Source organism: Peromyscus californicus, unplaced genomic scaffold (genome assembly GCF_007827085.1).
Source record: "Peromyscus californicus insignis strain IS unplaced genomic scaffold, ASM782708v3 Scaffold_18__1_contigs__length_77618521, whole genome shotgun sequence".
In the NCBI taxonomy this organism is placed as follows: Eukaryota; Metazoa; Chordata; class Mammalia; order Rodentia; family Cricetidae; genus Peromyscus; species Peromyscus californicus.
The window spans coordinates 26268031-26291086 of NW_026294480.1; the positions used below are offsets into that span (position 1 = coordinate 26268031).

The 23056-nt window shown below is 44.5% G+C and overlaps 1 protein-coding gene across 2 annotated transcripts in view; it reads left to right on the plus strand.

Moving 5' to 3' along the window:
* Sub1 (SUB1 regulator of transcription) overlaps nt 1-23056 on the plus strand; it is a 122827-nt gene that overhangs the window by 15392 nt on the left and 84379 nt on the right. The window contains exon 1 of one of the 2 annotated variants that reach the window (XM_052743110.1): nt 6366-6382. The exons of the other annotated variant lie outside the window; for it this stretch is intronic. The gene's annotated coding sequence lies outside the window, so the exon portion shown is untranslated. Of the gene's footprint in view, nt 1-6365; nt 6383-23056 lie in introns of those variants that run through there. 2 annotated transcript variants of the gene reach the window in all.

The window sequence follows — 23056 nt, forward strand, 5'->3', positions numbered from 1 at the left end:
TAGAGGACTGAATGTTTGTCTGCCATAGAAATTGCCAGTACTTCTGTATCCTCAGCTCATAATGCCCAGCGGCACAGCAGCTGGAACTGGAATCTGGATCCACTCCATTGCCTTTTCATGATCTGATTCATACTAAAAACCGGCCTTTATAGATACGGAGCAGTAGAGCCAAATGTAACCCATGTTGGCTCAAAACTCTTGACATGTTTCCCAATGACCGTGCTCTGAGGTCATGTGGGTTATGGATACAGATGGATGTGGGTCTCCAAAAGAGACATTAGCTCATGAAGCAGCCTCAGCATTGAAAAGCTTTGTTCAGGAGAGGCTGGCTGCTTCACTGCAGCCCAAAGAATGGAAGGGGTCAGACGTTATAGCTCTGCCTGCCCTGCCCGCATGGCCCCATTCTACTGTGGGTCCTTTTACACCTGTGTCCTAATTTCAAAACTACAGAAATCTGGCCTTTGATTAGTGCTGAAACACTGCAGCCCTTCCCATCATGCTCTGGGTATGCCCCCCACCACCACCGTGACTTCATAGAGGAGGTACTTAGTTAACATGGCCGCTGAAGACGTCCAAATGGCTGCTGCGTTTCTTAGTCAGGCAGTCACTTTGGTTTCCCAATGCTTTATCCTGCCCATTCACTTCATCTCATGCTCTCAGCAGCCATAGGATGAGAACCTGTGATGCCAACCCATGCCAGGTTCTCTTCGTGCCAGAGCAGAACAAAGCTGCGTGTTCCTCCAACACACAGGAGCGAGCTAATTCCATTCTTCTGCTTTTGCTTCCTTGACAACATGGTACATTATACAGCACCAGTTAAGATTTTAGAAGAAAACAGTGGGACCCACCTAGGACCTCGGCATGTGTGTGACAGTTGTGTAGCTTGGTCTGTTTGTGGGGCTCCTAGCAGTGGGATCAGAACCTGTCCCTGGTGCCTGAGCTGGCTTTTGGGAACCCAACCCCCAAACTGTATTACCTTACCCAATCTTGATGCAGGGGGAGGAATTTGGTCCTACCTCAATTTGATGTGCCTTTCTTTCTTTCTTTCTTTCTTTCTTTCTTTTCTTTCTTTCTTTCTTTCTTTCTTTCTTTCTTTCTTTCTTTCTTCTTCTCTTCTTCTTTCTTTCTTTCTTTTTCTTCCTTCCTTCCTTCCTTCCTTCCTTCCTTCTTCCTTCTTTCCTTCCTTCCTTTCTTTCTTTCTGTCCAAGGACCACACAGACTGGGTGCTGGGAGGAGGGTACATAAAGCCTTCCCTGTTGTTGAATAAATGAGTTCATTCTTTGCCTTTAATGGACTCTCGTGTCTGTGCCATTGACACTATGCCTTCTCACCTCCTCCCCGCAGAGAACCATTAGAATCCAAGCAACACACCACCACTGCCCAGCAGGTGGATCTTAGTTTTTGAAGTAATGTTTTCTTTATTTATTTTGTGTACCTGTGTATGAACATACATGTGCTACAGTATACTTGTGGGGGTCAGAGGACACATGCAGGAGTTGCTTCTCTCCCCAACCATCTAGGTCTCGGGGATTGAACTCAGGTTGCCAGACCTGGCAACAAGTGTCTTTACCAGCTGCCACCTCACCAGCCTCCAGATAATGTTTTTTCCTTTCTTTTATTTTTTTAAAAATAATTTTAATGAGTTGCCATAAAATTAGTTAACAACTTCTTCTTCTTCTTCTTCTTCTTCTTCTTCTTCTTCTTCTTCTTCTTCTTCTTCTTCTTCTTCCTCCTCCTCCTCCTCCTCCTCCTCCTCCTCCTCCTCCTCCTCCTCCTCCTCTTCTTCTTCTTTTTTTGAGACAGGGTTTCTCCATTTTGGTGCCTGTCCTGGATCTCACTCTGTAGATCCTTGCCTCGAACTCACAGAGATCTGCCTGGTGTTGCCTCCGGAGTGCTGGGATTAAAGGCGTGTGCCACCACCGTCTGGCTCACTTTACTTCTTTATTGCTTAGAAACTTCCTTTTAAAATTATTACATTTATTTAATGTGTCTGTGTGCATGTGCACATATATGTGCATCACACACACACACACACACACACACACACACACACACACACACACACGGAGACCATAGGAGAACTTGTGAGAGTCAGTTCTCTTCTTCTCCCATGTGGATCCTGGGAATTAAATTCAGGTCATCAGGCTTGGCAGCAAGCACTCTTCCCTGCTGATCCATCTTGCCAGCCTCGAACTTCTTATCTCTATAAAGTCACATCACATTTGGGCTCCTAAGCAATTGAAAAATATTCCATGTTAGAGAGTCTAAATCCAGCGTTTCCAGACTTCCTGATGAGAAGGATCACCCAGGGATTTTTCTATCAGAACAGATCCCGGAATCCCAGTGTTGTCTCACTAAACCAGAATCCCAGGGCTTTGAAATGGAAAACATAGGTTGTTGGGGAATATTATTTTTAGGTGTGTTACATTTATTTATGTTGTGGAACAGTTGTTTAATGATGCAAAGATGTGTTGCATTCTTTCATGTTGCATTTGTTTAACTCTGTGAAGCTGTGTTACTTTGCCTGTCTAAGACACCTGATGGTCTAATAAAGAGCCGAACGGCCAATATCAAGGCAGGAGAAAGGATAGGTGGGGCTGGCAGGCAGAGAGAATAAATAGGAGGAGAAATCTGGGAAGGAAGATCAAGGAATGAGAGAGGAAGGAGGAGGACTTCAGGGGCCAGCCGTCCAGCCATCTAGCCACACAGCCAGACACAGTAAGAAGGAAAGAAAGATATGCAGAAATAGAGAAAGGTAAAAGACCCTGTGTGGTGGTATTGTGTTCCCCAAAATATTGTGTACCTTAATAAACTTATCTGGGGTCAGAGAACAGAAAAGCCACAAGATACTTAGGCTAGAAAATGTTAGCACACGCCTTTAATCCTAGCATTCCAGAGACAGAAATCCCTCTGGATCTCTGTGAGTTCAAGGCCGCATTGGAAACAGCCAGGCATGGTGACTCACACCTTTAATCCCAGAAAGCAGCCTTTAATCCCAGGGAGTGGTGGTAGAAAACAGAAAGGTTTATAAGACGTGAGGACCAGAAACTAGAAGCATTTGGCTGGTTAGGCATTTGCCTGGTTAAGCATTTGGCTGGTTAAGCATTCAGGCTTCTAACAGCAGTTCAGCTGAGAGCCATTTGGATGAGGACACAGAAGCTTCCAGTCTGAGGAAACAGGACCAGCTGGGGAATTGGCAAGGTGAGATAGCTGTGGCTTGTTCTGGTAGCCTGACCTTCCAGCGTTTACCCCAATAACTGGCCTCGGGTTTGATTTTATTAATAAGAACTTTTAAGACTCATGCTCCAACCCTGCTGAGTCAGAAGGTAGACCAGATAAGTTCGGAAAAGCTGGCAAGAAATAAGCCAAGCTAAGGCTGGGCATTTATATTTAAGAATAAGCCTCCATGTGTGATGTATTTGGGAGTTGGGTTGCGGGCCCCCCAAAAGGAAAAAGAAAAAACCCCAACAACAAGAGATTGCGCAATAGGTTGCAAAAGTTGTGTCTTCCCTCCCAACCCCGGAAATCTTACTGACAAGCTGGAATGCACTGAACTCAAGCCACACTGTTCTAGCTAACCTCAGTGCTTTACTTTATAGATTTTTGTTCTTTCCACAACTCACAGCTTAATCCCCAACACCACCTCGTGAGAGTTGTTCAGGGCTAATGGGTTGAAGCCACTGATATAATTCAGATTTAAAACGTGCCCCAAAGGCCCACAAGTTAAAGGTATGGAATGCTCAGTGTGGTACTATTTGGATGTATTGGAAGCCCAAGAGGATATGCTTAGGGAGACATCTTAGGTCGTTGGGCATATGTCCGCAAAGGGGATTGTGGGCCATCATTTGCTTCCTTTGTTTCTCTTGCTTCCTGGTGTCCATGAAGTATGCGGCTTCCTCTGCCACCTTCTCTTGGAAAAATGTATTGCTTGCGCCAGGCAGTGGTGGCACATGCCTTTAATCCCAGCACTTGGGAGGCAGAGGCAGGTAGATCTCTGTGAGTTCTAGGTCAGCCTGGGCTACAGAGTGAGTTCCAGGAAAGGCGGAAAGCTACACAGAGAAACCCTGTCTCGAAAAACAAAACAAAACAAAAACAACAAAAAATGTATTGCTTGCTGCAATCACATTTCTACTCACTGCGAGTCTACAAAACAGACTACAACACACAGAGAAACCAAGTAACTGACTGAGGATTCCTGTATGGATGCTTCCCCGGGCCCAGGCTGCTTCCAGAAGGAACCAGAGGACAGTGAATCTGAGAGGCAAAGAGACTGTACTTTTCCTATTACTTGCTCTTGTGGTGGTGGCTATGAGAAGTTTTCACCACATAATGAATTGATTGTTCAATTCCAAACTTAGTTCTGATACACTGATTTGCATACATCTTGGAAATACAGTCATTTGTACCCTGGCTTTCCTCACTCCCACCTGCCTCGCATCTCTTTCCTAGCTGTCAGTCAGCCCCCTCACTTCTCTCTCCTCTGCCTTCGCACACTCCTACTCCAGTAGCCATAGCTGGGTTGGAGGCCAGGAGGCCCTGAACAATCCCTTCATCTGTCTGGAGGAGTCTGGGGAGAGTCATCGATCTCCCAAGATCGAGTGAGGGACCTAGAGCTGTCTGTTCCACTTGGGTGAGAGCCTCTGCAGTCTATCTTGTAGGCTTTGCCAATCCATTAGCCCCCTAAGCAGTGCCTATCTTATGTATCCAGCCCCCTCCCTCAGCAGTGCTGGACTCCAGATGCATTCAGAAGGGACATGAATGCTAGCATGGCCACACTAGCATTTTGCTAGTTTTGTGTAGCAAAATCTCATAGTCCTATAGATGATATTCTCTGTGATAGGAGGTCAGAAGAAAACGTTGAAATGTGGAAATAAGAGAGTGTGGGGCAGGAGGAACTGTCGGGATCTGGTGGGGATGACAGTTGTTCCACTCATTTTGGAAAACTAGTTCATGGAATTCTTTTACTAAAGCTCAATGATGCATACATATGGCCCAGCATTTCTGCTCCCACACATTACAGAAATATGTTTATATATCTGCTAATGGCTATGTGAAAGAATGTTCAAAGAAACTGCCATTCAAATCAGTCCCCAACTGGACACCACTCAAGTGTTCACTAATAGTCAAATGGCCAAGTAAATTCTAGTCACTCACCTGACCACTGGCAATGAGAGTGGGAGATCTGCCGCCATGGGGTGACTCTGGCAGATGTCACTCTGGACCTCTGAACACACGGAAGTACAGATTCTGTAGTGTTGTTTGCATCGAGTTTGAAAGTTAAATAACAATGGTCTCTGTTGTAAGTCTGACTAGTTGGTGCAAAATGATTGGGAAAGAACTGATTAGAGTCAGTAAAGGGATGGCTAACATAAAATTTTAATTTATAAATATACAAATTGGGTAAAAATATGTACACTATAAAAATCATTAATTCATTATTTGTATATTCTTGAATGCATCTTTAACATAAAACCTACTTTGTAAAAACAAAATAATTATTATTAATTGCTTCATAGAACAGTGTTCTTTACCAAATCAAATGTTTTGTTTTGCTTTTGTTGTTGTTTTTGTTTTGTTTTTGAGATAGAGGCTCATATAGCCCAGGCTAGCCTTGAAGTGACTATGTAGCCAAGTATAACTTTGAACTCCCGATCCTCTGGTCTCTGTTCCTCAAGTGCTGGGATAATAGGCATGCACCACTATGCCCAGTTTTATGTGATGCTGGGGACCAACCCCGGTGATTCATGCATGCTGGGCAAGCATTTTACCTCAGCCACATCCTCAGCTGTATTTTTTTTTTTTAATTTGAGACAGGGTCTCATGTAGTTTAGTCTGTCCTTGACCTTTCTCTATAGCCTAGGATGGCTTTGAACTTCTGATCCTCCTGCCCCTGATTTCCAAGTCCTGGGATTACAGATGTAGACCCACCATATCTGGCTCTACGTCTTCTTTTATAACAAATATATTAAAATATCCTGTTCTCTTCTGAATTAAAGTTATAGATGATTTTGCACAGTGCATGTGTAACTACTATTAGGATTTATTAATTATACATAATCATGGGTTTCACCATGAAATTGTCATACATGTGTATAATGCATTTTGATTATGCTCACCTCCATTACCCTCTGTTCCCCATCATATTGTCTGATCCCCTTTCTCACATGTATAATCTTAAGTTTTCCTTTTATCTTTTTCTTCCTCCCCTCCTTCCCTTCTCTCCCTCCTTCCCTTCTCTCCCTCCTTCCCTTCTCTCCCTCCTTCCCTTCTCTCCCTCCCTTCCCTCTTTCCTTCAAGTCTCAATATATAGATAGACCCAGTTGATCTGAATCTCAAATCCTCCTTATCTTCCTACCTCCACCTCCCAGAACTGGAATTACAGGTATGTTCACCATGGCCAGCTGTGTGTGTGTGTGTGTGTGTGTGTGTGTGTGTGTGTGTGTGCGCGCGCGTGCGTGTGCACGTACAGACACACCTGTGCCATGGTGTGCATGTGGGGGTCAGGACAACTCTCTGGAGTTGGTTTCTCCTTCCACCGTGGATTCTAGGGATTGGCCTCAGGTCATCAGGCTTGCTGGACAAAGACTTTTACTCACTGAGATAGTTCACTGGCTCCTAAATGTGCTTTTTTTTTTTTTTTTTTTTTTTTTAAATAAAGATTTGGCCAATACTCAGAAGGCAGAGGCTTGAGTATTAGAAGTTGGAGTCTGAGCTCCACAGCTAGGCCATGCTATGATTTGAGTGTCAAACGTTCTGCGCAGGCTCATGTGTTTGAACACCTGGTCTCCAGTGGTATGCTTGGGGAGGTTGTGCCTGTTTGGGGAAGTGGGGCCTAGCTAGAAGAAATGGATTACTGAGGAGGGGAAGGTTTGAGGTTTATAGTGCCGCCCAGCTTCCCGCCAGAACTGCCTGCTCTCCGTTCCACTGAGATACAAGGAGTCCCAGCCCCATGCTCCTGCAGCCGTGGAGCCGCCACCAAGGAGCCACCTGCAGCTGTGTCTTCCCTGCCGACACCATGAGCCCAAGTCAACGCTCACCCCTTAAGTCGCGCCTTGTCAGACATTAGGCATAGTCACGAGAGAAGCAATGAGTGCGCCTGCGTTCAGGAAAGGCTAAATAAATAAAATAAAAATGTAATTTTATCATCAAAAATCAATATGCTGCCTTAGTTGAACAATTTTTAAAAAAAAGATGAGAGGGGAAAACTTTCTAACACAGTCAGACATCTTCCTGTATGTTAGTGTTTGGTGGCACAATCTCTGGAAGATGCTGTCCACAGCAGAGCCTGTGCCTTTTGTACACATCTCCAGGGATACAACAGTTGCAAATGCTCACGGAACTGGGCCCTGTACTGGCTAATTAGGACAGGGATGATGCAATTTTCTGAAATGGTGAGATGGTCTGTTAAAACACCAGATAGAACTCAGCGCGACCATCTCTTGCCCTACCCATCATGAGGTTCTCTAGGGGTCATGTTAAAACCGTCAAAAGTTCTCAGTGTTTATATGTTGAAGCCCACTGGGATTCTAGATATGTTCAGTTCCCACAACCCTGCAAAGTAGGGATTGCTGTCTGTATTTCAGTGCTGAGGGCTGACTCTGGAGCTTCATGCAAGGTGCTGCTGTCGCCCCTAGGTTTTGTTGAGGAAACTGAGCAGACAAGTCAAATGACATTCCCAGGCTCACATCATTAATAAGCTAAAGAGCTGATCACAGAATCCAGGTCCCTGATCCCAAAGCTGAAGTTTTTGTCCCTGATTGCATTCTGCCTCCAACACAGGAGAACATTCTTTTGTAAAAAGGTTTTACGCACATCATAGAGAATTGTAGTCCTACTTTATCTAAGTTCCTTTTGGCATCCAGAGTCCCTGGGACAACTCTGGTGGCTGCCTGTATCAACAAGGGTGTGGAAGCTCTGCCTCTTACCCCAAACCTCATCTTTCACATCACTTAATCTTTGTAATTACATTTTTATATATTTTGTGTGTATGTGCATTGGTTTGAATGTGAACGGCCCCCATAGGTTCATATGCTTGAATGTTTGGTCCCCAGTTAATGGAACTGTTTGGGAAGGATTAGGAGGTGTGGCCTTGCTAGAGGAGGTATGTCCCTGTGGGTGGGCTTTGAGGTTTCAAAAGCCCATGCCAGGCTCAGTCTTGCTCTCTCTTGACATCCAACTTTCAATTAGGATGTAAGCTCTAGCTACTGTTCTGGCACTATGCTTGCTTGCCTGTCTGCCTGTCTGCCTGTCTGTCTGTGTGCCTGTCTGCCTGCTGCCATACTTCCCACTATGATGATAATGGACTAACTCTGAAATTGTAAGCAAGCCCACAATTAAATGCTTTCTTTTGTACGTTACCTTGGTCATGGTGTTTTGTCACAATAGAAAAGTAACTAAGACAATGTGTATATATGTACGGGCATATGTGTGCCATAGCATGTATGCAGAGGCCAGAGGACTGTTGTTGGTGGTTTTTGCTCTTTTGAGGGGCCTGCTACCCAGCTCCCAAATAAATCACACATGGAGGGTTATTCTTACCTATAAATGCCTGGCCTTAGCTTGGCTTGTTGCTAGCCAGCTTTTCTCAACTTAAATGATCCCATCTACCTTTTGCCTCTGGGCTTTTTCCTTTTCTTACTTCTATATATCTTACTTTCACTCTCACTCTGTGGCTGACTGTGTGGCTGGCTGTATGACTGTGTGGTTATATGGCTGTGTGGCTGTGTGGCTGTGTGGCTGACTGTGTGGCTGTGTGGCTGGTTGTGTGACAGTGTGACTGTGTGGTTATATGGATGTGTGGCTGGCCCCTGATGTCCTCTTTCTTCTTTTCTTGTTCCTTCTTCTTTCTTCTTGTTCCTCCCAGATCTCTGCCTGCCAGCCCCGCTTATCCTTTCTCCTGCCTTGCTATTGACTATTCAGCTCTTTATTAGACCAATCAGGTGTTTTAGACAGGCACAGTAGTAACATAGCTTCACAGAGTTAAACAAATGCAACATAAAAGGATGCAGCACAGCTCTGCATCATTACATAAACATTCTAGAGCATAAACAAATGTAACACATCTTAAAATAATTTTCTACAACAGAGGACAGCTTTGGGGAGTCAGCTCTGTCCATCCACCATGTGGGTCATGGGCACATTGTCAGGCTTTGTGGCAGGAGCTATTACTTACTGAACTGTTTCCTCAGCCCTGCATCACTTTATCTTAATCCTTTGTAATGCCTTTATAATAAACCCATAACTATAACGACGTCTTCATATGAGTTCCACGAGCCTCTCAAGCAAATAATTGAACTCAAGGATCAGGTTGTGGGACTTATTTCTGGTCAGAAGCACAGGTAATACTGTGCAACTGGCATATAAAGTGGAATGGAGGACAGCCTTGGGACTGAGCCTGCCACCTGTGGGATCTGGCACTGTCTCCAGGTCAGTAGTGTTGGAACCGAATTCAATTAGAGGATGCTCAGCTGGAGCCCTCTGCTTCCTCACTGTTCACTTGCTCACTGTTGAGGAGAAGCCCTGTCACCTCTGAGGTCACAGGCGTCTTCTATGTTAATTGCTGCGCCATGAGAGCCATGGAAAAACCGGTGCTGCATTTTACTAACATCAAAACCACACGATAGTCTGTATTTATTTATTTAATGTGGATATGTGCCTGTCTGTATGTGTGCCATGTGTGTACAGGTACCCACAGAGGCCAGAAGAGGGTGTCAGGTCCGGTGGAACTGGAGTTAAAGGTGGATGAGAGCGGCCTGATGTAGGTGCTGGGAACCAAACCTTCATCCTCTGAAAGAGCAGCAAGTGCTTTTAACCACTGACCACTGAGCCATCTCTTCAGCCACCCCCTTTTAAATAGATAAATTGCAAGTATTATAAAAAAAAAAGTGCCAGGCACATGCCTTTAATCCCAGCACTTGAGAGGCAGAGCCAGGCAGATCTTTGTGAGTTCGAGGCCAGCCTGGTCTCCAAAGCGAGTTCCAGGAAAGGTGCAAAGCTACACAGAAAAACCCTGTCTCAAAAAAACAAACAAAACAAAACAAAACAAAAAAAGGTAAGGACTCAGATGTAGCTCAGTTGGTAGCTCTGCATGTATGAATCCTGGGTTTGATTGCCAGCACCCGGCATCGTGGTGCAGTCCTACCCTGGTGTGAAAAGAAAGAAGTGGAGGGAGAAAGAAATTTAGTTAGGCATAGTGGCTCATTCCTGTACCTCAGCACTTAGGAGGCTGGAGACTGAGATAAGAGCATCACATACTGGAGGTCAGCCTGGACTTGTAGGGAGAGACCTGTCTATTAAAAAAAAAAAGTTTAACCAGGTGGTGGTGGCACACGCCTTTAATCCCAGCATTTGGGAGAGAGAGGCAGGTGGATCCCTGAGTTCAAGACCAGCCTGGTCTACAGAGTGAGTTCCAGGACAGCCAGGGGTGTGCAGAGAAACACTGTCTCCGAAAACAAAAAAACAAAACAACAACAACAACAAAAAGTCTAGTACACCTAATATAATTAGATTCCTGGTGATCATTCCTACCCTAGCAACAGTGCAAGACTTATTTTAAAGCTTAAATCCTTGCTAAAAAGATAGCTGAAATTTTCATATGCTGTGAAATATTCGTGTTCATATCCTTCCTCCCACTCAGCAAATTTGTCATCCTTGGCCACGGAATGTGTGTGAAATCATGCACAACATGAGGTAAATTGTCAGCTCCCTCCGGATCGCTGGCTGCAGCCCAGCATGGTTTGGCTGGTTCTTTTGGATTCAGAGCTACAGAGTCAGCTGAGATTCTTCTTGATTCAGACACAAGCCACAAGCCAGGACTGTGCATACTGTGCATAAATCAGAAGGGCCACCAAGACGCTGACAGCTCTACCTTCATGAGCAGTGGTTCATAGTTCACGGGAATTTATTAGGTTCCTTATGAAGAGCTGGAAGAGAATCTGGGAGCTGGGTCTGGTGTTTCATGCACTGGGGGGGCTGAGCCATGGAGATTGTAGTGAGTTGGAGGCTAGTTTGAGACCCTATCTAAAAAAACTCAACAACAGCAACAGCAGCAACAATAACAGTAACAGCAGCAACAGCAACAGCAACAGCAGCAATAACAACAGCAACAGCAGCAGCAGCAGCAGCAGCAGTAATAACAACAGCAACAGCAGCAGCAGCAGCAGCAGCAGCAACACAGAAAAGAGTCCAGAGTTTCCTAGCCCAAAGCAATGATAAACATTCAAGGAAAAGGAGATACCTTCTACCCTAATCTGAGCATTGAGTAATATATTTGTGTATCATATATTACACCCCATATATATATATATATATATATATAATTATTATGTGTCAACTATAAACTAACAAATGAATAAGGTACACAGTAATACCACTGTTGGTGCCTTTCTCAAGGATAAAATTCTCCATGTCTGCTCTGTCAAACCACAGGCTAGATGGGGATTGAAACTATACATAGACAAATTCTTTTTAACTAAAGTATATTTACTTAGTGTGTATGTACACACACACACACACACACACACACACACACACACACACACGTACATGCCACAGTGCATATATGGAGGTCAGAAGACAACCCGAGGAAACTTGTTTTCTTCCTTCTATAGCAGGTCTTTCTCATTGGACTTTCTTGGGCCAACAGCTCCCAAATGACATGGAAACTTATTATTCATTATGAAAGCTTGGCTTTTCAGCTCAGGCTTGCTCCCAACTAGTTCTTATAACTCAAATTAACTTGATTTTATTAACCTATGTTTTGCCACATGGCTCTTTACCTTCCTCCATAATGTATGTGCAACTTCCTCAGTGTCTTGATGGTGTCTCTCATGTGCCTCAGATTCTTCTCCAGTTCCTCGCTCTCCCTGGAAGTTCCACCTATTGTCTTCTGTCTAGCTATTGGCCATTCAGCTCCTTATTAAACCAATCAGAAGGCTCCTTTCACACAGTGTGATCAAATATCCCATAGCACCCTTCACTGTGTGGGTCTTGAGGATTAAGTTTGTGTTCTCAAAGATACCTTCTATCAGCTCTGTATAGAAGAACCCTGTGTCTTCCAATCATTTAGCTTATTTTTAAAATTGTACTGAAAATGATGTATTTATGTCTTTATTTTCTGTTTCCTTCCCATCTTCTTCCTTGCATAAGCTGCATGATGGCCTAGGTTTTGTTTCTTTCCCTTCTCTGTCTCTAGTGTGCAGTACCATAGTTGAATAAGTGTTGGATTCATTAATGATGACTGTTCCAATCCTACACTGTCAGGCTCATATTCTCTAGAGCAGTGGTTCTCAACCTTCCTAATGCTATGACCCTTTAATATAGTTCCTCATGTTGTGGTGACCTGAGTGAGGCACAAAATTATTTCCATTGCCATTTATTAACTGTAATTTTGCTACTGTTATGAATTGTAAATATCTGTGTTTTCTAATATGTTCTTAAGTGACCCCTTGACCTCATAGGGGTTGCAACCCACGGGTTGAGAACAACTCCTCTAGAGCATGGAAGTAGACTTAAGCTTCAGAGTGTCTTCTGTCAAGAGAACCTCATGCTTAGTGCCCAAAAATTGTAAGCTGGCCCCCAAGGATCCAAGTCACATTCAGCTAAAGAACAATGACTTTGTGTTAACCTTCTCAGCTGTAGGCCAGTAGGCAAGCAGCTCATCCCAGAATGGGTGGTCATGCTTATCTCATAAGTACTGTTTTGGGTGAGTGAAGAGAAAGGTTTGAATGTATCACCATGAAAAGCTCAAATGATCTTTAGACCCAGCTGTCTGGTATCAGTCCCCTGGACAAATAGTCTTGTGCTGAAATAATCACAACAACAACAATTATTATTGTATTTTTATTATTAATAATTTATTGCTACTACTAATTATTATTATAAATTAGCCAACCTGGAGAGCTCTAGGTAACAGTAGAGGGGTTCCACTTTAAGGTCTCATAGTGTTTACTTGGTCAAAGATGTTTGAATGTAGCAACAGGCAAGAGCACTTTACCTCTGACTGCAGAGATGAGGGAGATGTTGTAGGGAGGATGGAGGTAGTCACAACAGGCAGGTGTATACCTGTGCAACAGGAGCCACAGTGCTTGTCTGTTGAGGAGTGACTGTTGGAGTGACATGGGCACATCATGATAAACACTGAGATGAGTAAGGAGGGGGCTGGAACTGTCATGTTTCATCACAATGAATCTATGTACAAAACCATACCACATTAATATCACATATGTGTATCCTATTTACAAGTGTTCAGACCACTTGTGGTGGTTTTGTTCCAGGCTGTGGGTCCAGTTCAAGGCTGCCTCACAGATTTCCCATGTCAAGGCTGTCAGCCAAACCATGTAAACACGTTTAAAAAAAAAACCAAAAACCAAAACCTCTGCATTTATAACATCGCACTGGCAAACACATTACATAATCAAGCCCAATGTCAATGGATCATGAAAATGTCCCTGCCTATCCTAGGGAGAGGTCCCGAAAAGGCACATGGCAAAGGCTGTGGTACTTAATTCAATTGTAACGAAGGAGTAAGGAAAGGAGAGCGGTAATCCAATCTGCCTCAGGATGGCTGTTCAGAGGTACAAGTGAGTTACCATGGAGACACTCTGAATGAGGATGAGAGACTAAACCATCAGGGCTGGGAGCTCAAGACTATTCCTTTAGTACTGTCACTTTGAAAAATATTCTTGATTTTTACCCTCCTAGCTAAAATTTGAATCACCTTGATTTTTTTTTACCTCCAGGCTAAAATTGAAGTTTCAGGAAGCTGAAAATCAGGCAAAAAGCATGGAGGAGAGTCTGAGCACACTGAGCGTGTAGCCTGGAGCTGTAACCCAAAGAGCCACACACTAATGTGGTGAAATTAGACAGCCAGGGCTGGCACGAGAAAAGAAAGCATATTCATACTTCAGATTTCTGGACAATTACAGAACATGACATTTCTTTGTTCTGGTTTGGATATGGGTTTCAGTGTGTCCCACAAGGTTCGTGGGTGTGACGGTCGCTCCCAGTGCAGCAATGTCAAAGGGCAGTAGGGTCTTTCGGAGGGAGAGCATGCTAAGGTGTCATTGCCCTCTCCAAACTGGTCTCAGTTTTCTAGGACCCAGTTTTAGTGAGAAAGAACGGTTATAAAAGAGCGACCCTGGACCTGATCCTACCTCTTTGGAACCTTATTTCATCACGAGGCTATCCACCATGATGTTCATCCAGACCCACACTTAGGGAGCCACCACCATGCTGTGGGCCGGTCAGCCTTCCCGACTGTTTAAAAAATCCTTCTTTTTCTGCATTGCTCAGCTTCAGGTGTTTTTGTAAAGGCACACTAAATATGCTCTTCCTTGCTCTTCATTTATGAGCCTGTCCTGCAGGAATTTATTTTCCTATCTAAGAATTATTTCAACATTTCACCCAATATTGTGGGGGGATGAGGATTGGGCATAACTGATATTTTTAGATATTAAGAACATGCTCTTGCACGTATCAAAACTTTATTTTAACCACTTAAAAAAATTAAAACAAAAAAACACGAGTTTTATTTTGATGATCTCACTGCTGATAGTTGCCATGGAGACAATGAAGGACAGTTATCAGGGCTTTGTTGAGGCCCATTAAAGGTCAAGAGAGTGGAATCTGGGGGCTAGAGAGATGGCTCAGCAGTTAAGAGCATTTTCTGCTCTTGCAGAGGATCCATGTTTAATTCTCAGCACTCACATGACAGCTCACAACCATCTGTAAATAACTCTAGTTTCTGGGGGTGGGGGTTGGGGTGGGGGTGGGCCCAATGCCCTCTTTATATGGTGCACAAACATGCATGTAAGCAAAACACCCATACATATGAGAGAGGGGGGGAGTGAGTGAGAGAGAGAGAGAGAGAGAGAGAGAGAGAGAGAGAGAGAGAGAGAGAGAGGAATCTACCTTTGATATCGGGTGGAGAAATGATAATCTCATCTCTTGCAAAGATTAAAATACTACATACTGTCTCTCCTCCCTTAAGAGTTAATCCAGTTGGGCCTGTAGTCATCCATCCAAGAGACCATTCTTTAAGAAAGCTGGTTCACCTAAAGCCATGGTAAGGAGATGGGAAGAATAATCATCCCTTTAATAAGATAATAAACAGCCTTCCCAGAAACCCCTCTGCCCTGCAATTGCTTGCAGAGCTCCTATCATGTAATTCTTCAGCCTGCCTACTCTTCTGAGTTCCTTTTTCTTCTCTTTTTTTCCTCCGATACTAAGCAAAACCTGGGCATGCTTTCCTGGACATTGTGGGCTTTGCCACTCTTTTTCTTTTTTACCCTGAAACCCCCCTCTCCTACATGCAGCTGCTTGTCTGCCAAGTGGCTGCTTGCTGGCCCCCTGTATTGAACCTGTCTGCTTTCTTAAAGGCATGTCTTTCTCTTTTCTTCTTCTTCTCTATCTCCCTCCTCCGGGGAACTACTGAGGTTTACAGGTCCTGTTCTTCTCTCAAACCAATCAAACTGTCCTCATTCCAAGTCTGTTTCTAAATTCTTTATTAGCAGACTGAGAACCCAAAGAGGGAATGCCAGTTTCCCTGGTAACGTCACATGTGGCCTTGAATGTGTGATCCTCCAGCTTCAGCCTCCCTATTGACTAGGATTATGGGCCTGTGCCATTGGATCTGGCTCTGGGCTAGATTTTGAAGAAACTCACGATAGTGTTTTATTATTTTAGGAAGGACAAGTCTGACAGCATGGATGAAATTAACCTGGGTGAAAGAACCCAGATACAAAGGACGGATATATGCACCTACTCATCTGAAGTATCTAGAATAGACATATTCTAGATATGAGATATGACAAATATTTATTTCCTCACAGGAAAATAGACTGGGGTTGGCAGAGGCAAGTGGGGAGAGGAGAGTTATTATTTAGCAGCTTGGAGCTTTATTCTGGAAGATGGTGGTGATCAATGCAGAGAGATCATTACTTTCTGCAAAAGCTCGACTGGTCCAAAGCATCTTTCTGGATGTCTCTATTAGTCCTTTTGTTGTTGTTGTTGTTAGTATTTGGTAAACTGAGGAAAGCAGATGGCCTTCTTTAGAGTGAGGGGAATTACCCCGTTTTCCTACCCCTGAGGTGCCTAAAGAGAACAAAATGGTAGAGAGAAGGTGAATGTGTTCTCTCTACCCGAGAACACATTTTTTTCTCCCATCCTGGACACTATCAGGCTTTCAGACTTTGGGCTTAGATCATCATCCCTTATCTTCCCTCTAATGAATGAGAGAAGACAGATGGACAGAAAATTAAGGGGGGATGGAGAGAACAGAGCCCTTTAGTTCAGAGTCTGGTTGAAGTCTCTCTCTCCAGCTGGGAGTCAAGAATTCCAGCACAATTAACAAAACTTGCTGTGAAGGGGACAATATCCATTTTGGAGATGTTTCAAATGAGAAGGTTAATGTAGCAATGGACCACACTTAAGCTCTAACTGTATATGATCTTTTTTCCTGGACATAAACCTGAAATTTTCTGGGAACTTTAGAGTGAGACTAAAAATTTTGTTTATGGGGGGAAAGCCATATTTTGACTCCCTTGTAAAGCCCTTGTGGCCTATGGTTTTACCTTGTCAGCTGTAATCATATCCAATACACCTGAGGAACCTTCTATGATCTCATTTGTGCCCCTTAGTAACCCTTCAAGTTAGGAATTCAGAGGCCACCATACGCACGACTATTGGAAGTTACTTAAGCATGACTCTCTCTGGAGAAACCCACACCCATACTGGGTATATAATGTTTTCCTAAGCACCTTCCTTTCTACTGACTTGTCCTAAAATTCCTTCCTGCAGAGAATATGGCTTCCTTTAATGAAAGTCTCAGAAAAGAACGCTCCAGGCTGCTACCACCAGCAGCATGAAGCTGTGCCTCCATACCGGCCCTGCTATCACTCACAACTCCTGTTTCTACCTTGTCCAACCCTACTTCACACGTTTCTAAGGATACAACGTGTAGTAATATAGAAAATGTACGATTACTAGAGACCAAGACCTTGGCAAACAGGAGAGGGAGGATAGGCAGAGAAAACCTTTGTTTCTCATCCTCTTAGGAAGTGGCTCACTCAGCCAGGGGGGGCTCACACTTGCCTTTCCAGCATTTGAATTCAAGGCCAGCCTAGCTACACCGTGAAATCCTATTTCAAAATGAAGAAGCAAGCAAGGTTCTCGTTCCATGCCTGCTCCCTGGACATCACAACCTCGTCGAGAGGTGATCTAGAGAGCCAAACATTAACATACATGGAAGAAAACCGTCCCCTCCTTTGGGGGCTAGCATTTGATACAACCCTGTCTCTTTCAGTCACTGCATTTAATTTTTGGTTCATTTCTGAGCCACCCAACTGGTATCAAACTTCTGTTTGGTTATTTTTGACAAGGTCCCATTGTAGCCTGGAATGGCCTGGAACTCATCATGCAGCCTAGGATGGTCTCAAACTTGTGGCAATCCTAAATCTCCCATGCGCTGAGATTATACTCTTGTAGCTGGTTCAAGCTTTTTCCTTTATATTTTATTGTTCATTTACTTAGTATGTATGGTGTATATGAGTGCATGGTGTGTGCTCACAGAGTCCACAGGAGGACATTGGGTTTCCTACTCTGTCACTCTCTGCCTTATTTTCCAAGACTCTCCAAATCTGCTGGTCTCCAACTCCCAGCAGAGTTATAGGCAGTGCAGCCATGCCTGGCTTCCCTTCCTCCCTCTCTCCCTCCTTCTCTCCCTCCCTTTTTTCTTCCTTCCTTCCTTCCTTCCTTCCTTCCTTCCTTCCTTTCTTTCTTTCTCTCTCTCTTTCTTTCTTTTTCTCTTTATTTATTTATCTATTTAATTTTTTTTTAATTTTTTTTTTTTGGTTTTTTTGAGACAGGGTTTCTCTGTGTAGTTTGGGTGCCTCTCCTGGAACTCACTCTGTAGCCCAGGCTGGCCTCAAACTCACAGAGATCCGCCTGGCTCTGCCTCCCGAGTGCTGGGATTAAAGGCGTGCGCCACCACCGCCCGGCTATTTATTTATTTAGTGTGGGTGCTGGGGATTCAACCTCAGGTCTTCATGCTTGCACAGCTCTTACTGATTTCTGTCTCCATTTTTTTCTCTTCTCGTGTGTGTGTGTGTGTGTGTGTGTGTGTGTGTGTGTGTGTGTGTGTGTGTTGTATGTGCACACAAATGTGCTGGTAGATGCACTGTGCATGCACGGAGGCCAGAATGATAAAGGTACCCTCCTTGATCACTCTGCCTCATTCCTGTGAGGCAGGGCCTCTCCTGAACCTAGAGCTCTCACTGTTTGGCTAAGCTGCAGCCAGCAAACTCCAGGGATCCTCCTGTCCTCACCTGCCTCAGTCCAGAGGTTACAGGTGTGTGTGGAACCACATCTGGCATTTATGTGGAGGCTGGAATCTGTACTATGGTCCTCAAGATTGTATGGCAATCTCAGTGAGTAAACCACTGGGCCATCTCTCTAGCTTCAGACTTCTAAATCTCACTTTCTCTGTGTTCCCGGCCCCTTGTGCTCTGTCCTTTGATATAGCCTCTATACTGTCTCACACAGCCCAAGCCAGCCTCAAACTTGCTATGTAGCGGAGAACGTCCTTGAACTCCTGCTCCTCCTACCTCTTCCTCGGAAGTGCTGGCATCACAGGTGTGCACATCACACCTGCCTCGAGGACATTTTCAGTCCTCTGTTCCTCTTGCTGTAGGATCGTCCAGGCCTTTGTAGGGCTGAGATGCAGCAGAGACACCCAGGAAAACCAGTACAACTATTCACCTCCGGCACTAGTTAGGAACTGCTCCTGCATCCTGGAAAACTGCCTGCTTCCCTCGGTCCTCACACTTATTCCAGCTGGAACGATGCTCAGTACACTGCGTTAATGCTGTGCCGCCGCCATCTGCTTGTCCTGAAATCCTGGGCTTGCTTCAGTGTCTCACATTTTCCACATCCTGTATTTGGTTTTCAGGCCTTGAAGGACTTTCTTCTGTCTTTTCCTGGAACAGTGGGGTTTTCTCTGGAACTCCATCACTCCTAGAGTTTCCAAGTCCTTCATGAAGGCTTTGAGTTTAGCCAGCCACTTAATCAGGTCATTCTTCTCTTATCCATGCTGCTCACCGAGTGGTTTTTTTTTTTTTTTTAACCACCACACACCTTTTCCCTTCAGGCCCAGATATTTTTTTTCAACATTGGGGATAAAAAAAACCAGAATATTATACATGCTAGGCAAGCGCTTTACCACCAAGCCACATTCCAGTTAACATTTGTTTCTGTAACAAAATCCTCTGCTATTTATTTTGTCCCAGAGATCAAGACATAAAATGAATGAGTTCCAAGTTTTCTGAAAGTACTTTCAAATAAACAACATCATCAACAACTGAACATCCTGTGGATCGGAGCTGTATCAGTTCCTTTTCTGTTGATGTAGCTCTCAGAAGAGGTTAGGTACTTTATAAAGAAAAAAAGGACTTATTTACTCACAGTCTTGGAGCTTTAAGAACACACTGCAGGCATTGATTTGGTTCTGGTGAGGGCCTCTTGGTCGATGTCATCACAGCTGCAGTAATATGTGTAGAAGAAACCACAGAGAGAGCCTGGAGGGCCAGAGCCAGAGAGCCGGGGGGTGGGGGGGGGGAGAGCTGGGGGTGAGGGTGGGGGCAGGGGCCAGTCTTGTTCAGTTAATAAATAACTCATTTTGCGAGAGCTACCCAAGATACTAAGAGACCAGATTAATCAATCCCTTCCAAAGTTGGTGCCCCAATTTCCTCCCAATAGGCTCCACTACTTATAGGTTCTACCATCTCTCACCATCACTGTATGAAACTGGGGAACAACCATAGAAGAAACACATTTGAACCATAGCCAAACCATAGAGTGTATTACCTATTGGAAATGCTTTCCAGGTCCAGCAAGATGCCTCAGTGGGGCAATGCACTTGCTGCAGCCTCTGACACCCCGAGTTCAGTTTCCCAGGACCACACGGTGGAAGGAGAGAACTGACTCTTGGAAGCTGTTTTCTGAATTCCACATGTGAGCCATGGTGTGTGTGTGTGTGTGTGTGTATGTGTGTGTGTGTGTATGCATGCACATAAAGTAAATAAATAAATGTAGTGTAAATATATGTAACAACAAATTTTTTTCACAAGAAAATACTTGACTAGGCTGGGGATGCAGCTCAGATGATAGAGTACATTCACAAGGCCTTGCATCCCTGGCACTGAATACAATTGGCAATGGTAGAGCGTGCCTATAATCTTATAATTCAGGAGGTAGAGGCAAGGGAATCAGGAGTTCAAGGTTATCTTTGACTCCATAACCGTGTCTGATGCAAGCATGTGCTATATGAAAACTTGTTTTAAAAAAAAAAGGTATCAAGAGAACACTTGACAAATCTTGGACTTGTCTTATTGTGATTTTTTTTTTGCGTGGTTTTTCTTTCATGTTTTCTTCTTCCCTAATCTCCCTTTATATTTCTGGGGGTCCTTGTCAAGTACAGGGTCCTTGTCAAAGGTTCTTGGTCTTGTTGATAAAAATTGAAAAACGGATACAAGCCAGGCATGGTGCCTTTAATTTCAGCACTCAGGAGTCAGAGGCAGGAGGATATCTATGAGTTTGAGGCCAGCGTGGTCTACATAGAGAGCTCCAAGAAAGTCAGGACTATATAGAAAGACCCTATCTCAAAAAGCCAACCCCTCCAAAAACAATGGATACGGAAGAGTACTTGAGGACATCTTATTGGCATTAGAAAAGATAAAGGGCCGGACAAATTGGAGATTTGGGGAGCTGAAGGGAGGGAGCAAGTAAAAAGAGGAAAAGTTAAGTGTTTAATAGAATACAAACCCAAAGATACACTTTAGAGGAAGGAGATCACGACAGAAGAAGAAGCTGTCACACTCTCTAAGTAAATAAAAAGCTGGGAAGCAGCTAGAGGACTCAGTGGGCGAAGGCACCTGCCGCCGAGCCTGGTGGCCCGAGTCCAGTCCCTACAACTCGCTTGGTGGAAGGAGGGTTAGGTCCCAAACCTGGGACAAATGGTGACAGAGGTACCACATTGGAGCTGACCATCAGGTTCTCCCAGCATCCCTCAGTCCCTACTGGTTACAGGCTGTGGCTAGCATACCCCACCCCCTACCCTGAATTCTCTAGCCTAGGCGCTGGGCTGCCCTTATCCCAGCTGTTCGTCCGTATATCATCCAACCATTTGGGCTACACTGGTCCTTTTTGCCCTCCTGGCTCTCCCCTCCCCCCTCTCCCCAGTGGCCCAGCTCAGGGTCATGTTCACTCGGGATTCTCCCAGGTGTGTCTGCCTCCCTCATACAATAAACCCTCTCCTACAACCGTACCTAGGAGCAGTCATGTCCTCCTTTTTATTTTTATCACTCAAGAACCAAACCTAACAAGTTCCCCTCTGACCACTGCCAAGTGCTGTAGCATGTGTGCATGCACATACACATAAATTAATAAATAAAAATCTCAAAAGAGTAGTAAACATTTTGAGTCAGTTATGAGTAGCTTGGAAAGGTTCTTTCACAGCATTTAAAAAATGTCGCCTTTAAAATTTTTAATCCCCCTCTCTACCAGGGTATGAGTAACCACAGACCAGGTCATTTGTCTTAGAGGAAGTAGATACGTTGATATTTTTGAGTTAACATGATTTTCTACCCCACCAACTCCTCCTGTGCCCCACCACACTCCCTCTCAAGTTCATGACCTTTTCTTCTCATACACACACACACACACACACACACACACACACACACACACACACACGTACGTATAAATGCCATCTGAGGAGTCCATTTAGTGTTGCCTATATGTAGTTAGGGCTGACTGCTTGGGACTGGATACCCTGTCAGGAAGCTTGTCCCTGGAGAAGATGGCCATAAATTGCCTGTAAGAGCTGTGGTATCATGCCTTCCAAATTGTCTCGATACAGTCTGAGGAGGCTGCTAGCTGCAAAGCTATCCCAGAGAAAAGTTCTGTGTGGATGTTGAATAGAAGAGACATGAAATAGAAAAACGGGAAGAAAAAAAAAAAACCCAAAAAACCAAAACCTTCCGATTCTCCTATTGTAAATTGTAGTTTACCTCCAGACCACCAGGGGGTGCATGGGTTTTGGTCAAAGAGTTGGGCTGTGCTGGAGTCAGGTTGGGACAATTACTGCCAGGTGTGTAGGTAGGGACGCTGGGCGAAGTGGTCATGCAGCCTCGTTCTACAGGCCATAGGAATTAACCCTTCAGTTGGCAGAGTGGGACGTGTCTTGTCTGATTTGGGACGCTGCCTGTGGCCATTGTTCGGATTTACAAAGACAGGGCAATAAGCAAACGTGCTTATTCTTGGTCACTGGTGTTTTGGTTTGACAGTTTGAGCAGATTTCTGTTCTTTTCTTCTGTGTTTACTTTCGGGCCACAGCACTGGGTCCAGTGCAAAAGCCTGCAAAAACGGAGTGGGGGAAGGATTCGGGATGCGTTCTCAATTTTGCCGTCAAAGACGACCTCCCAAAGAAGGCCAGATCCCTCTGCACACAAAAGGAAAACACAAATGGCGCTGAAATTCCTAGAAGTAAAGTTCCATCTTGTGTTTGTTGCTCTTGTTGGTTTTGTTTTAAGGTTGTGAGCAGATGGCCTGGCTACATCAGTAACAAACGTAGCCAGGCCATGCGTAGAAAAAAGAGCTGGGGAGCCACGGAGCCAAGAGGGGAGGCTGAGCTAATAGCCCCCTATCTCTCTGGGGCACTATTTCTCCAAATATAGTCTCCCCCCTACCCGGGCTGAGCCACCTGGAGGAGAAAAGCCTGTGAAAATGCAGGTTTCTGGACGGCATCCCAGTGTGAACATCTGGATCACAAATCTCATTCCGCTTGTATTTTGAACCGAGTTCCCCAGATGATTTCTTATGGATAAACATTGCCTGTGAAATGAGAGGTAAGCCTCCTGGGGTGAGTGGGAAGGGAGATGTGATACCCAGAGGTGATATTTTTGCATCAGGCTTCAAGCACCTTTGCTCTGATACAAAGGTCACGCATCCCAGGGAAGCTGCCCCGTGCCAAGCAAAGTGACTAGTATCGGGACCTGAGGGG